Source organism: Callithrix jacchus, chromosome 9, assembly GCF_049354715.1.
Source record: "Callithrix jacchus isolate 240 chromosome 9, calJac240_pri, whole genome shotgun sequence".
Taxonomy (NCBI): Eukaryota; Metazoa; Chordata; class Mammalia; order Primates; family Cebidae; genus Callithrix; species Callithrix jacchus.
The window spans coordinates 21,393,627-21,407,553 of NC_133510.1; the positions used below are offsets into that span (position 1 = coordinate 21,393,627).

A 13,927-nucleotide genomic window follows, 5' to 3' on the forward strand; every position below is an offset into this window, starting at 1 on the left:
GAGAGAACTGGCCCAGGTTACGGAACAAAAGGTGAAGGCCCCGTGGGGGAGGAGGGAGTTCCTGGAAATGCGTTAAGCAACTCCACAGTTCCCCTTCTCCAATTCTCCGGGCTCAGCGCCACCTGCCGTCGGACTCAGGAACAGCGGGCCCTCCGCAGCTCAGGGGAAAAACGTCCAAAAACCTCGCTGGCCCTCAGAGGTCAGGGTGGGAGGGCACCGACTCAACTCTTTTTTTTTTTTTTGAGACGGAGTTTCGCTGTTGTTACCCAGACCGGACTGCAATGGCACGATCTCGGCTCACCGCAACCTCCACCTTCTGGGTTCAAGCAATTCTCCTGCCTCAGCCTCCCGAGTAGCTGGGATTACAGGCACGCACCACCATGCCCAGCTAATTTTTTGTATTTTTAGTAGAGACGGGGTTTCACCATGTTGACCAGGATGGTCTCGATCTCTTGACCTCGTGATCCACCAGCTTCAGCCTCCCAAAGTTTTTTTTTTTTTTTAATTTTATTTTAAAGAGTCATGGTTTCGCTTTGTTGCCCAGGCTGGAGTACAGTGGCTATTCACAGGAGCCATCCCGCTACTGATCAGCACGGGAGTTTTGACCTGCTCTGTTTCCGACCTGGGCGGGTTCACCCCTCCTTAGGCAACCTGGTGGTCCCGCGCTCCCGGGAGGTCACCGTATTGTTGCCTAACTTAGTGTGGACACCCAATCGGAATAGCGCACTACAGCCCAGAACTCCTGGGCTCAAGAGATCCTCCAGCCTCAGCCTCTTGAGTAGCTGGGACAACAGGCATGTGCCACCAGGCCCCGCTCAACTCTTTTGTACTATTTAACATAAATTTTTGCCATGTGTGTAGGATGGCTCCTTGTGAGTTATGGCTGCTGCCTTCAATCAGTCATGTCTCTCCCTCTTTGACCTTTCCATTCACTGACATTACCTGAGGAGCCTCTCTCCTGTGGAATTGAAGCTTGTGATCCTCGAGCTTGAGCTTTCTCTTTCTCTCCCTCTTCACCAAGTATGGGTGGGGGACCTGCGCTTAGGTGATCTTTTGAATCCTACCCCCAACCTCTGGAGGCTGCTTGTCCAGCAAGGTCAGGGCTGGGGTAGAGCCCAGGTGTCCCTCAGGCCCCAGTTCCAGCCATCATTTGAGCCCATCACTCAAGCTTCTTTAGGCAAATGCTAGAGGCCATGTTTGCTCTCACTGCTCCCCCAGGAAGGACACTCACTCATGGCTGGGTGGGAGGCCAGGAAGCCCTTGTGGAGGTGAGTGGTCCTGTCCTCAGAGGAGGCAGGTGTGTGGAAGGCCTTACGTTGTACACACACACACACACACACACACACACCCCTTTCCGACAAGAATGTATTGCTTCCTCCATTTTGCCTGTAGTAATCTGGCTCCTCACAATTTCCGCAAGTTACAGACCTAATCAGGGTATGTTCTGGATCTTTGTTTTTCCTAGACTAGAGAGGTTCAGGAGAGCCACAGAGTCCATGGCTAATGAGGAGATGATAAGAGAGTGATGGCCAGGATGGATGCAATGCCTTGAGATCAACCCCAAACACACCTGGGGATGATCTCCCATATCCATCTTTTGAAGCATGGTCCCCTCTGACTAGGACTTCTTTCCTCTCCTGAGACCACTGAAACCTGCCCTCTCCTAGGATTCTTAGAGTCACCTGGAGCACCTTGGGAGCCAGATATGCAGCCAAAGAGTGAACAATGGCACCATCCCAGGACCCATGCTTTAGGAAGAAACCAGCCAAGACTGAGATCAGGACTGGGGAGTCCACCCCTCATCTCCCTTCAGAGCATTCTTTGTTTTTTTTTTTTTTTTAATCTTCCAGTTCTCTAATTTTCTCTTTGGCCATGCCTACTCTGCTGACATCAATTGTCTTTTTAATTTCAAGTCTCTAGTTGGTTCTTTTAAAGAATTATCTATATAAAAATCTTACTTTATTGATAACATTTTGTATTTTTGTTTGAGAGAAGGAAAGAAAAAAGGAGTGAAGGAGAGGAAGAAAGAGGAAGAAAAAGAGGGAGGGTGAATGGAAATATTGCTTTATTCTAAAAAAATGGGTATTAATAATGGCCAATCAATATTTCATTTAAACCTATGAGTAGGTGTGATGTGGTATCGACAAGAATGTATATTTTGTGTATTTAAAGTGGAAAGCTCTATAAATATTTATTAAGTTTACTTGTTCCGGATCTGAGTTCGAGTCCTGGATATCCTTATTAATTTTCTGTCTCACTGAGTTTAAGTATGTATCTGGGTGTTAGGATCGTTAGCTCTTATTGTTGCATTGATCCTTTTACCACTATATCTTTGTTGCTTTAAAATCTATTTTATCAGATATGAAAATTGCAACTCCTGCTTTTTATTTATTTATTTATTTATTTTTGCTCTCCATTTGGTTGGTAAATCTTTCTCCATTCCTTTGTTTTGAGTCTTTGTGTATCCTTGCATGTGAAATGGGTCTGGATGTAGCATACTGTTGGGTTTTGGCTGTATCTTTTGATTGGGGGATTTAGTTGATTTAAATTTAGGATTACTGCCATTTGATGTTAACTGGCTGTTTTATCCATTCGTTGATGTAAATTCTTTATGTTGATGCTCTTTACTTTTTGGTATATTTTTAGAAAGGCTAATACTGGTTGTTTCTTTCTATGTGTAATGCTTCTTTCAGAAGCTCTTGTAAAGCAGGCCTGGTGGTGATAAAATCTCTGAGTACTTGCTTGCTCATAAAAGATTTTATTTTTCCTTCAGTTGTGAAGCTTAGTTTGGCTGGATATGAAATTCTGGGCTGAAAGTTCTGTTCTTTAAGGATGTTGAATATTGGCCCCCACTCTCTTCTGGCTTGTAGAGTTTCTGCTGAGAGATCTGCTGTAAGTCTGATAGGCTTGCCTTTGTGGGTAACCTGACCTTTCTCTCTGGCTGCCCTTAGTATTTTCTCCTTTGTTTCAACCCTGGTGAATCTAACGATTATTAGATTCACCTAATAATCATTAGGTGAATGCCTTGGTGTTGCTCTTCTTGAGGAATATCTTTGTGATGTTCTCTGTATTACCTGGGGTTGAATATTGTCCTGCTTTACTAGGTTAGGAAAATTTTCCTGAATAATATCCTGAAGAATATTTTCCAGCTTGGATTCATTCTCTCCGTCTCATTCAGGTACACCTATCAAACGTAAATTTGGTCTTTTCACATAGTCCCACATTTCTTGGAGACTGCTCATTCCTTTTTTTCCTTTTTCCTCTAATCTTGTCTTTTTGTTTTATTTCATTAAATTGGACTTCGACCACTGATATCCTTTCTTCTGCTTGATCAATTCGAGTGTTTAAACCTGTGCATACTTCTCGGCTTTCCTGTATTGTATTCTTCAGTTCCATTAATTCACTTATATTCCTCTGTTAATTGTCTATTCTCATTAGGATTTCGTCAAACCTTTTTTCAAAGTTCTTAGTTTCTTTACATTGGGCTACACCATGTTCTTTTAACTCACAGAAGTTTCTTATTATCCATCTTCTGAAGCCTGATTCTGTTAATGGGATGCACTCGTTCTCCATCAAGCCTTGTTCCCTTGTTGATGAGGAACTGTGATCCTCTTTAGAGGGAGAGGCATTATGATTTTGAGTATTCTCAGCCTTTTTACGCTGGTTTCTTCCCATCATTGTAAATTTATCCACCTGTTGTCTTTGTAATTACCAACTTTCAAATTAGGTCTCCGAGTGGACGTCCAAGTTGTTAATTCCCAGGGCTGAAATATGAACAATGCACTGCGCTGGCCAAAACAGCAGCGTTAAGACTGATGGTGCTTTTCTGCCCGGGAATCTTCAGTCTGGCTTCCTTCTTGAGTCCGTAATAGGCGACTCTGCCTTCCCGGAGCTCCAAACGTCAGTCAGAAGGGGAACCAGTCCCGTTTACTCTGCACCAAGAGCTGCTGCACCGAGGTGCCGGCAAAACTGCTGCGCCGGCCACAAGAGTTGCGCTTGTGATCCGTGGGGCTCCTCCACTGGGAATCTTCTGCTCCATGAGCGACAAAAATTTGAAAGTGTGGCATCCTCTCGTTTTCTGTGCTTTCACTGGGAGCTGCAATCCTGAGATGTTAGCGATCAGCCATCTTGGATCACATTTTTCCTGTCTTTGTTTTTTTGAGATGGAGCCTTGCTCTGTAGCCCAGGCTGGAGTGCAGTGGCACGATCTTGGCTCACTGCAACCTCTGCCTCTTGGGTCCCGGTTCAAGAAATTCTCCTGCCTCAGCCTCTGGAGTAGCTGGGATTATAGGCATGAGCCAACTATGCCCAGCTAATTTTTTTGTATTTTTAATAGAGACAGGGTTTCACCATGTTGGCCAGGCTGGTCTTGAACTCCTGACCTCGTGATCTGCCCACCTTGGCCTCTCAAAGTGCTGGGATTACAGGTGTGAGCCACTGCACCCAGCCAGAGCATTAATTCCCTGTTTGCTAAGAGGAGCAGGAAGTGGAAAACCCAGGCTAGCCCATCTGAGAAGACTTTCTTGGAGAAGAGCTGGAGGAGGGAGGAGTAAGGCTTTGGAAAGAAAATCCAGGACAGGTGGCATGACCGACTGTTCTGATTTTGCACGGGACTGAGGGGTTTCCCAGGACATGAGGCTTTCAGTTGTTTTTTTTTTTTAATTAAATAGAGATGGGGTTTCACCATGTTGGCCAGGCTGATCTCGAACTCCTGACCTCAAGTGATCCACCCACCACGGCCTCCCAAAGTGCTGGGATTACAGGCGTGAGCCACTGTGCTCGGCCTACGTTTTCAGTTTTAAAATGAGAGAAGTTCTGGGCAAGCCAGGACTGGTGGTCACCCCAAATGGATAAAGGGAAAGTACTAGAGTGAGGCTGGGTGGGAGAGAGGACAGGGAGGCAGTGACACACCTGTAGCCCCAGGTGACTGGGCAGTTCAGGCCTGGATGTGGTTCCTGTTTGGGGAATCCAGCACTCTGAGTATGAGGGCCCACCTTGGTCCCACCTAGGCGGTGTGGCTGCAGCATCAGTTGGGGTCAAGGGTAAGGGGAGGAATTGTTTGTGAGGTGGGACTGGAGAAGGAGTTGCTGTCTCCATGCACAGCTGGTCACTGCAGGCCCTATGGGCTAGGGCTGACCTGTGCCCCGCTGTGGTTTCGGCACCACCTCCCCTGGACTGGGACCTCATCTCTAGCTGGCAGAGTGGTCAACAGAAAAAAGCGCATGCCTTAGCGCACCATAGTCAAACTACTAAAAGCTGAAGACGAAGAGAAAATCTTCTCTTTTTCTATAAATCCCATCCTAAAGAACAATATTTTCAATGTCACTGTTTTCTCATTAAAAACTATGTAGACCAGAGACAGTAAAAAATCTTTAAAATGCTGAAGGAAAAAAATGTCAACTCAGACTTGTTTTTCTAGTAAAAGTATTCTTCCAGAATGAAGATGAAATAAAGCTATTTTCAGATAAAAGAAAACAGTGATTTTTGTTGCCAGTGGACCTCCCCTATGGGAAGCGCTGAAGAGAGCTCTTTAGGATGGGCACGATGGCTCACACTTATAATCCCAGCACTTTGGAAGGCCAAGGTGGGAGGATTGCAAGATGGAGGCTGCAGTGAGCCATGATGGTGCCACTGCACTCCAGCTTGGGTGACAGAGTGAGACCTTGTCTCAAAAAAAAAAAAAAAGTTCTTTAGAGAGAAGGGAAATGAAACCAGATGGAAGAGCCGAGCTGCAGGCTGGATTAGAAAGAATGGTCATTTTGAAGGTAAATATAAAATAAAATATTCCTTTGATGTCCTTAAAATATGTAAAACTGTTTCAGGCAAAAATTATAACATTGTATTGTGAGGTTTATAACATATGCAGATGTGACATATATGAAGACTATAGTGTAAAGTGGGGGTCCCCGACCCTGGGCCACGGACGGGTATTGGAGGTGAGGGGCGAGTGAGCAAGCAAGGCCTCATCTGTATTTACAGCTGCTCCCCAGCACTGGCTTTTCCACCTGAGCTCCGCCTCCTGTCAGAGCAGCATCAGCATTAGATTCTCACAGGAGCACGAACCGTATTGTGAACTGTGCATGTGAGGGATCGAGGTTGTGCGCTCCTTATGAGAATCTAATGCCTGGTCATCTGTCGCTGTCTCCCATCACTCCCAGATGGGACCATCTAGTTGCAGGAAGACAAGCTTGGGACTCCCGTTGATTCTATATTATGGTGAGTTGTATAATTATTAATATTTAATTATATATTACAATAACAATAATAATAGGAACAAAACACCCAATAAATGCAATGTGCTTGAATCATCCTGAAACCATCTCCCTGTGGCCCCCATCCTGGTTTGTGGAAAAATTGTCTTCCATGAAATGAGTCTCTTGTGCCAAAAAGGGTGGGGACTGCTGGTACAGAGGACAAGGGAGTGGGCTCATGGTTACAAGTTTCCTTCATGTCACACAAAGTGGTACAGTAGGAACTGAGAAAACTGAAGAGCTCAAGATGCAGTCTGCACTTCCCAGAGCAGCGGGTCTCCACCTGGGGTCGGGGAAGACCCAGAGTCCCTAAGGTCCTTTCACGGGGTCTGTGAGGTAACAAAATGACTTTCACAACAATACTCAGATGTTATTTGCTTTTCCCCCTCTCATTCTCTCACAGTGTAACTTACAGAGGCTACGTGATGCGCGATGATTCATCTGCAGCAACAAGTGGGATGTGTGGGGTGCAGAGTTTGCAACCAGTTGCCCCAGGGTGACTACCAGGAGAAAAAGGGCAAAGGAGTATAGCTAAAAGGCCGATGCAGAAATGACAATGGATGTCTGAATTTGGGGGCACTTGTTTCTAATAGAATAACCTATTAGAAAGCATCCCAGTTTGTCTAGGACTGTGGGTTTCCACACTAAAACCTGTTAAGTTCCCTGGCACACCAGGACAGTCGGTCACCTTGTTTCTAATGCTTCAATCGTTTACGTTGACGCCTTTTCCCTTACCCAGGTGTGACTCCCTAAGGAGCACAGTCCGCTTCTGCTCTGTGTTAAGGCCCTCAAATGTAGGCAGGTCAGCTGGCATGCTAAGTAACGGAGGTAAGCTACCAAATTGTAGGGATACCATGTTTACAAATACAGAAAGCACCTGTGAGAAAAATCTAAAATAACTGCTTCCTATTAGAGTATGGGGTTGTGGATGATTTCAACTATATTTCTCTGTTTAGTAAAACTTCTGTAATATTATTTGATAACTTTAATAGTTACAAGATAAAGGTATCTGAAATTATAATCGTGACCAGATGGTCCTTTCTAAGCCAGACAGGATTAGAGAATGAGGTGATGGATCCTTGAGGCATCTTTAATCGACATGACTAATGAAGAAGTTTTTGTCCTTAGATATAAACTTAGGCCAGGCATGGATCTTTTCAATCTTAGAGAGCTGGGCAAACAAGGTTGGGGTGCTCCAGTGACTATTTTTGGGGTAGTTTTGAAAATCGTGTTGGTGCTGCCCCCTACCGTCCTGAAAGGGGAAAGGCAGTACAACAGAAAGCGCCTTGGGGCTTCCTGGTCTCTCTGCAGCCTTCATCAGCCTCCAGCATTTAGAGAGGAGCTTGCCCTCTCTTGGAACTCAAATAGCCACAGGAGAGCCCAGGCAGAGGAGGCTGGGGCAGCAGGAGCCATTCCTGTCCACAGCTTCCCTGTCTTATCTATAGATACCTTGCCCTGGGCTGGGACACATGTGCTGGGTACCAGGTGGGGAGAGAGATACAGGAGTGAGGTGAAGAGCAGCGGGGGTGATGAGGAGGCTGAGTCAGCCAGGCTGGGACCCTGTGATTCTGTCTTGCATGGCCAGTGGAGATGTGGACATCGCAGGGCAAAGGGGCGATCCTGGTGAGACTGTGGTTCGTCCTGCACACTTCCCCACCCCCAAGTTGTCTCAGGCTTACAAGTCAGGGCTTTGACTTCTATGCCTTAGGGACACCTGGCCATTGGCTAGCTCAGCCCCAAAGGAGTGTCAGCCACTAGGCTTAGCCCTTAAGCCCACCCTTCCTACTCTGCCATTATCTAAAATCTCAATCAGTCATGCCCCTTCCCAGCTTAAAACTTTTCAGTGACGGCGCCTCCTGATCCATGAGATGAAGCCCCAGCCAGTTGCTCGTGTGGCAGGTTCTTCCTTCATAATCGGGCGCTGCGTGACTTTCTGGCCTCGCAGGTCTCCACTGCTCCAGCCTTGCATGTGAGTTCCCGTCACAGTCATGATTTTATGGCTTGTGTTCACGTGTGTGACTCCCTGACCAGTGCCATGTTCTTCAGTCATCAGGGTGTCATGCTGATTAAAGGGGCAGGCTCCTGTGCCAGACTCAGTAGGTTTAAGCCCAGCCTCTACCATTCAGCAGTTTGGTGACCAAGGCCAGCTTATATAATTTCTCCTTGCCTCTAAACATCCTCATCTGAAGAACAAAGATGAAGACAATGGTACCCATGAGAGAGGTTTGTTGTGAGGGTTAAATGAGTTAATAGCCAACATTGCTTAGGACAGTGTCTGGCAATTGGCAAATAATAAATATCACTACTTGCTCAGGAAGGCAGACTGTAACAGCAAAATGCTTAGGTTGGTGGTTCTCAACCAGGAGCAGTTTTGCTCCCCAGGGGATATCTGACAGTATCTAGAGATTGTTTTTCATTGCTGGCATCTGGTGGGTAGAGGCCAGCAATGCTGCTTAGCATCCTACAATGCACAAGGCAGCACCTCCCGCAACAAAATGTTATCTGGCTGCCCATGTCAATAGCGGCGAGGTTGAGAAACTGAGGGTTGAGTGGTCAGGCTCCAGTCTGTTTGTGTTCAAATCCCACCTCTGTCTTTGATGCGTAGCCTTTGGCAAATTACTTAAATTCTCTGTTCCTTAGTTTTCTTATCTGTAGAATGGGGACGATAACATGTGCTTGGGTTCTTGAGAGGAGTCAGTGGCTGGTACGTAGTAATCATGCCCTGGCTGCCGGCCATGTTCTCTTACCTCTCCCCCTGGGTCCTCTCCTCTGGGAAGCCCTCTTTGACTCAGAGAGATCACCTTCCCTGTGCTCTTGAACTCTCGATGCATGATAACTTCCTGCAGCGTGTCTGTCTTTCCCCCAGGGCTGTGGGCTCCTTGAGGGAGGGACTTAGTCCTGCAGGTTGCAGCAGCCCTAGAGATGAACACTTGTAGGTGCCCACCTGTGTCTGTGGGGTGAGTTCTTGGGATGGGGCAGAGTGGAGAGTATACACCAGGTTTTGGAGTTTCCAAGGTATGCAGGGAGGAAGAGAAGTAGGTGGTAGACAGGTGCATCTGGGAACTGGGGTTGGGTTGGAGGTTGAGAGTCTGAACACAGCCCTGTCCCATTTACTGTTCTCTAGTGAGAAGCCTGATCATTGCCATGTGGCCGCGCTCCTCACTGTTGGTGCCTGGTTGTAGAGAGCTGCTCTGTGAGTGGAAGGAGAAGGCTCCTGCCCTGGAGAGTGCCTGGCTGCTCCTCACCTGGGACCTATCATTTGGTAACAGGGCTTCTGGAAGTGGTAGCAGATCTGGGCCTGCTGGGCATTCTGCTTCTCCTGGGTGGCTGCAGAAGTTCCCAGGAGGCAGGCTGGGGACTGCCCAAAGGCTCTGACTCTCGGAAAGAGCACAGTGGAACAGAAGGCCCTTCTACCACCTTCGCTGGTGTACTCATCCATTCTCACACTGGGGTACAGAACTACCTGCCTTGGGGTAATTTATGAAGAAAAGAAGTTTAATTGACTCACAGTTCTGCAGACTTAACAGGAAGCATGACTGGGAGGCCTCAGGAAGCTTATAATCATGGTACAAGGTGAAGGGGAAGCAAGGACCTTCTTCACATGGCAGCAGGAGAGAGACAGAGAAGAGGCAGGTGATACAAACTTTTAAACAACCAGATCTTGGGAGAATTCCATTGGGAGACAGCGCTATGGGGATGCTGCTAAACCACTAGAAACTGCCCCATGATCCAGTCACCTCCCACCAGGACCCTCTTCCAACAAACACGTGGGGATTACAATTCCACATGAGATTGGGGGACATAGCGCCACGTCATATCAGCTAGTATCCTCCTTTTTCTAGACTTTAGATTTGGCTAAACCTGATGGCTTCTGCACAAAGCCTTCTTTCATCTGCCTCTCTCCATCTCACTCATCCTCTTTTCGGCAAAGAACCCCCTGGCTGTAGTATCACGGTGATGGTCCTGGGAGAGGTAGGGAAGACCCAGAGGCTCCTTACCCTGGGAGAGCTAACTGACCATCCAGGGGTGGCTCTTCCCTGCCTGGTGTGTCTGGAACACCGTCCCTCCCTTATGGCTGTCTGTGGGCTTTGGGGCCCTGCTGCTCTGGTCCTCCACAGAACTTGTCAATCAGCTTCCCACCAGCTATGATCTGGTGCTGTCTGAGATAGCCTCCCTGCATCTAGTCACTCATGCTGTCTAATGGCGTGAGGCACATCGAGTTATATTCTGATGTCCTTGTCCTTTTGAAGCCACAGAGGAAGGTCACACAACTGTGAAAGGAGCAGGTATCATCTGAATATGCTGGACATTCCTTTTAACTGTTACTTAGGGGAGAGACAGTCCTGGAGAGGCAGTCTTCAGACAGGACTCAGGCAGGTGGGCCTCAAAGAGGCAAAGAAGCGGGCAGCTGCTTGCCTCTGAACCTCAGTCTCTGGAGTCACGTAAGGCGGACACTGAGCTGTGGGTGCTGAGTGGTCTGGGCTTAGAGTTAGGATGGGAGGGCCCTGAGCCCCGGAAGTGGAGTCATGCCTTTTTGTGGCTGGACACATTTTTACTGCCCTGTCATCTACTGCTTGCACTCCCCAACTCCATTCTTTTGCCCACTTAGCGAATATTGAGGCTGTGGTCATAGGATGGGGTCATTTGCAATGAAATTCAAAGTTGAGACTATGTTTCAATTATCTGTTTGGTTGTAAAAGATCACCGCCACTCTTAGCAGTTTAAAACAGTGAGTATGTCCTGTTTTACACAGTTTCTGTGGCTCAGGAATCCAGCAGCGGCTGAGACGGGTAGTTTGGATTCAGGGTCTCTCACAAGGCTTTGGTCCAGGTGCAGGCTGCAGTCCTCCGAAGGTGGGACTGGGGCTGGAGGTCTGCCTTCCAGATGGCTCACTCATGTGGCTGTGGGCAGGAGGCTTCGGTTCCCTACCACACGGCCCTCCTCATAGGACACTTGAGTGTCCTCGAGGCATAGCAGCTGGCTTTCCCCAGAGTGACCCAAGATGGAAAGAGCAAGGCAGAGGCAACAGTGTCTTTTATAAGCCAGCCTTGAAGTGACATAGTATCACTTCTGCCTTACTCTATTGGTCACAGAGATAACCCTGTGTGATGTGGCAGGAGACATCACAAGGACAGAAATACCAGGAAGCAGGGATGGTTGGTGACTGTCTTGGACACTGGTTCTCAAAGGAGTAGGTGTATTATTTTTGTACAGTATATTGCAGACGGTCAGCTAGCAGGATGTTATTTTTGCTGGGTATGGTTGTATTTCAGGTGCATTTACCTGAATCCAGAGTACCCTTGGGGGCTCTGACCCTCTCCTCCTCCACCTTAAGATCTGAAGAGGCTGCTCGTTCATCCCACCCAGAAGCGGGACTGGGCAGATCAAAGCATGACCTACAGGAGGCCAAAAAAACAGGGGGCAGGGCTGTGGGAAGAGAGCGCAGATTTAAAAAGAACTAAGAAGCCGTTGAAAAGAAAAGCAGATGGGCAGGAAAGACAAGTCCCAGACAGAATGCCCTTGCAGCCGAGGGGAGGCTGCCCACAGTGTGCATCCTGACACTGGAAGACGAGGTCCCCACCCACCAGCAGGCTGCCCAAAAGAACAAGCCCAGAGATCCCAGTTCCACATCTCCCACACCCTGTGGGCTCTGTGTGGACTTTCATTCTGAAACAAAACCCTTTAGTAAAGGACCTTTTAACTTCACTCAGTCTGTGCTTTGCGGTTCTATTACTGCACTATCCCTTCCTTCAATACGTTTACAGCTGAGGCTGCATTTGTGCCTCAGATGATCGAGGTGCGTATTACTGTCTGTTCCATTTCCCTTTTATTTCCTCTAAGACTAATAAACCCTCATTCCAGAGGCCCACCTTGTCCCACCCGTGCTTCTCAGAAAAAAAGGAGTGGTGGGGAGACAGGGTGGGGTGGGGGCTTTGCCGCCTGGCTGCCCCTTCCCCTGTGGGTTCTTGCTCCAGCGGGGTCCCAGCAGGATTAGCTTTAGTGGCATTAGGGTGACAATAGTTTCCTTACAGCTGGATCAAGGATATGAGCAAGCCTCTTCTGAGAACAGCTGGGAAGGGAGAGGAATCCAAGGAGAGGAGCAGAATTGGAAGGCAGGACGGAAGGTGGATCAGGACCAGGCCTGGAATGGAGCACAGGCATACAGAAGTGAAAGGATTCGCCCAAGGTTACATGACTCCGTCAGCGGTGCCTTTAGTTCTGCATTGTGCCACCTGCCCAGGTCAAGGAAGACTTAGCAGCTGTTGCTCTGTGCACAGAGAGGGAAAGGAAGATTCTGGCTTTCAGCAAGCCTATACAACAGCAGATGGAGAGGCCACACAATAGGCCCACACTGTACTGGGCTCCCCACACAGTACGTTGAGGAAGCAAATGCAAGACAGAATCATGCGGGATATGCACACTCGTGTGGAAGAAAAACTGTTCCATTGACACTGAGATAGATCTGTGACTTGTCTGTAGGGCACGGGTGTGGGCACCAACTGAGGCATGAACGGAGGGGAAGCTGGAGCTCTGCTAGTGTAGAAAGATGACACGATGTGCTCGCTTCAGCAGCGCATATACTCAAATGAGAATGATACAGAGAAGATGAGCATGGCCCCTGCGCAAGGATGACACACAAATTCGTGAAGCGTTCCATATTAAATGAAGAAGAAGGAGGAGGAGGAGGAGGAGGAGGCGGCGGCGGCGGCCAGGTGTGGTGGCTCATGCCTCTAATTCCAGCACTTTGGGAGACCAAGGCAGGTGAATCACGAGGTCAGGAGATAGAGACTGTCCTGGCTAACACGGTGAAACCCCATCTCCACAGAAAATACAAAAAACTAGCTAGGTGTGGTGGTGCCTGTAATCCCAGCTACATGGGAGGCTGAGGCAGGAGAATCACTTGAACCCAGGAGGCAGAGGTTGCAGTGAGCCGAGATCACACCACTGCACTCCAGCCTGGGTGACAAGAGCGAGACTCCATCTCAAAAATAAAAATAAATAAATAAATAGAAGGAGAAGGAGGAGGAGGAGGAGGAGGAGGAGGAGGAGGAGGAGGAGGAGGAGGAGGAGGAGGAGGAGGAGGAGAAGAAAGATAGTGAGATACCCTGCAGGAGAGACCAGGGCCAGAAGGGTGGAGGCCTCTCAGGACAAGGGAAGAGAGAGGAAGCTCCAGAGTGGGGTGAGGGTGCTGGTTCCTGTATTCATTCAGCTGTCTTGGGATGAGGGGAACAGCTGGGAGGGTCAAGGGAGAGTGGCAGTACCTGCAGCTGGTGACTGGGGGAGTCTAGGCCTGGGATGTGGCCCCTGCTGCGAGTGACCAGCACCTTGAATGAGATAGTTGCAGTACGTACTGTGGGGATGCGGGAGTCCCAAGGGCTGGGGGTTGGGGAGGAGCTGATGCCTGTGCAGCAGCCATGGCTGCAGTAGCACTGGGCTGGGCAGCTGTCCCTGCATCAGCCCTTTTCCCCTGCGTCGAAGCCTTCTCTCCGTGGGTGGAAAGCCTAGAGTGGCTGTTGCAGCAGGGGCTCGTGAGGGCGATGCTGTCCCAGGAAGCCCATGCATTCTTCTCTGGGGATGGGCTTGGGGTGTAATGAGAGATTCTGGGTTTGGACCCCTTGGGGAGTTGACTCCCCTTCATTCCTGTCGCCCCCAGATGATTTACCTGCCTGGACGGC

The 13,927-nt window shown here is 48.5% G+C and overlaps 1 non-coding gene across 1 annotated transcript; it reads left to right on the forward strand.

Moving 5' to 3' along the window:
- Positions 1 to 12,808: 12,808 nt before the first annotated feature.
- On the forward strand, positions 12,809 to 12,915 carry LOC118144585 (U6 spliceosomal RNA). Its single transcript, XR_004729353.1, has one exon. It is a non-coding gene; the product is annotated as a U6 spliceosomal RNA (small nuclear RNA).
- Positions 12,916 to 13,927: the final 1,012 nt, after the last annotated feature.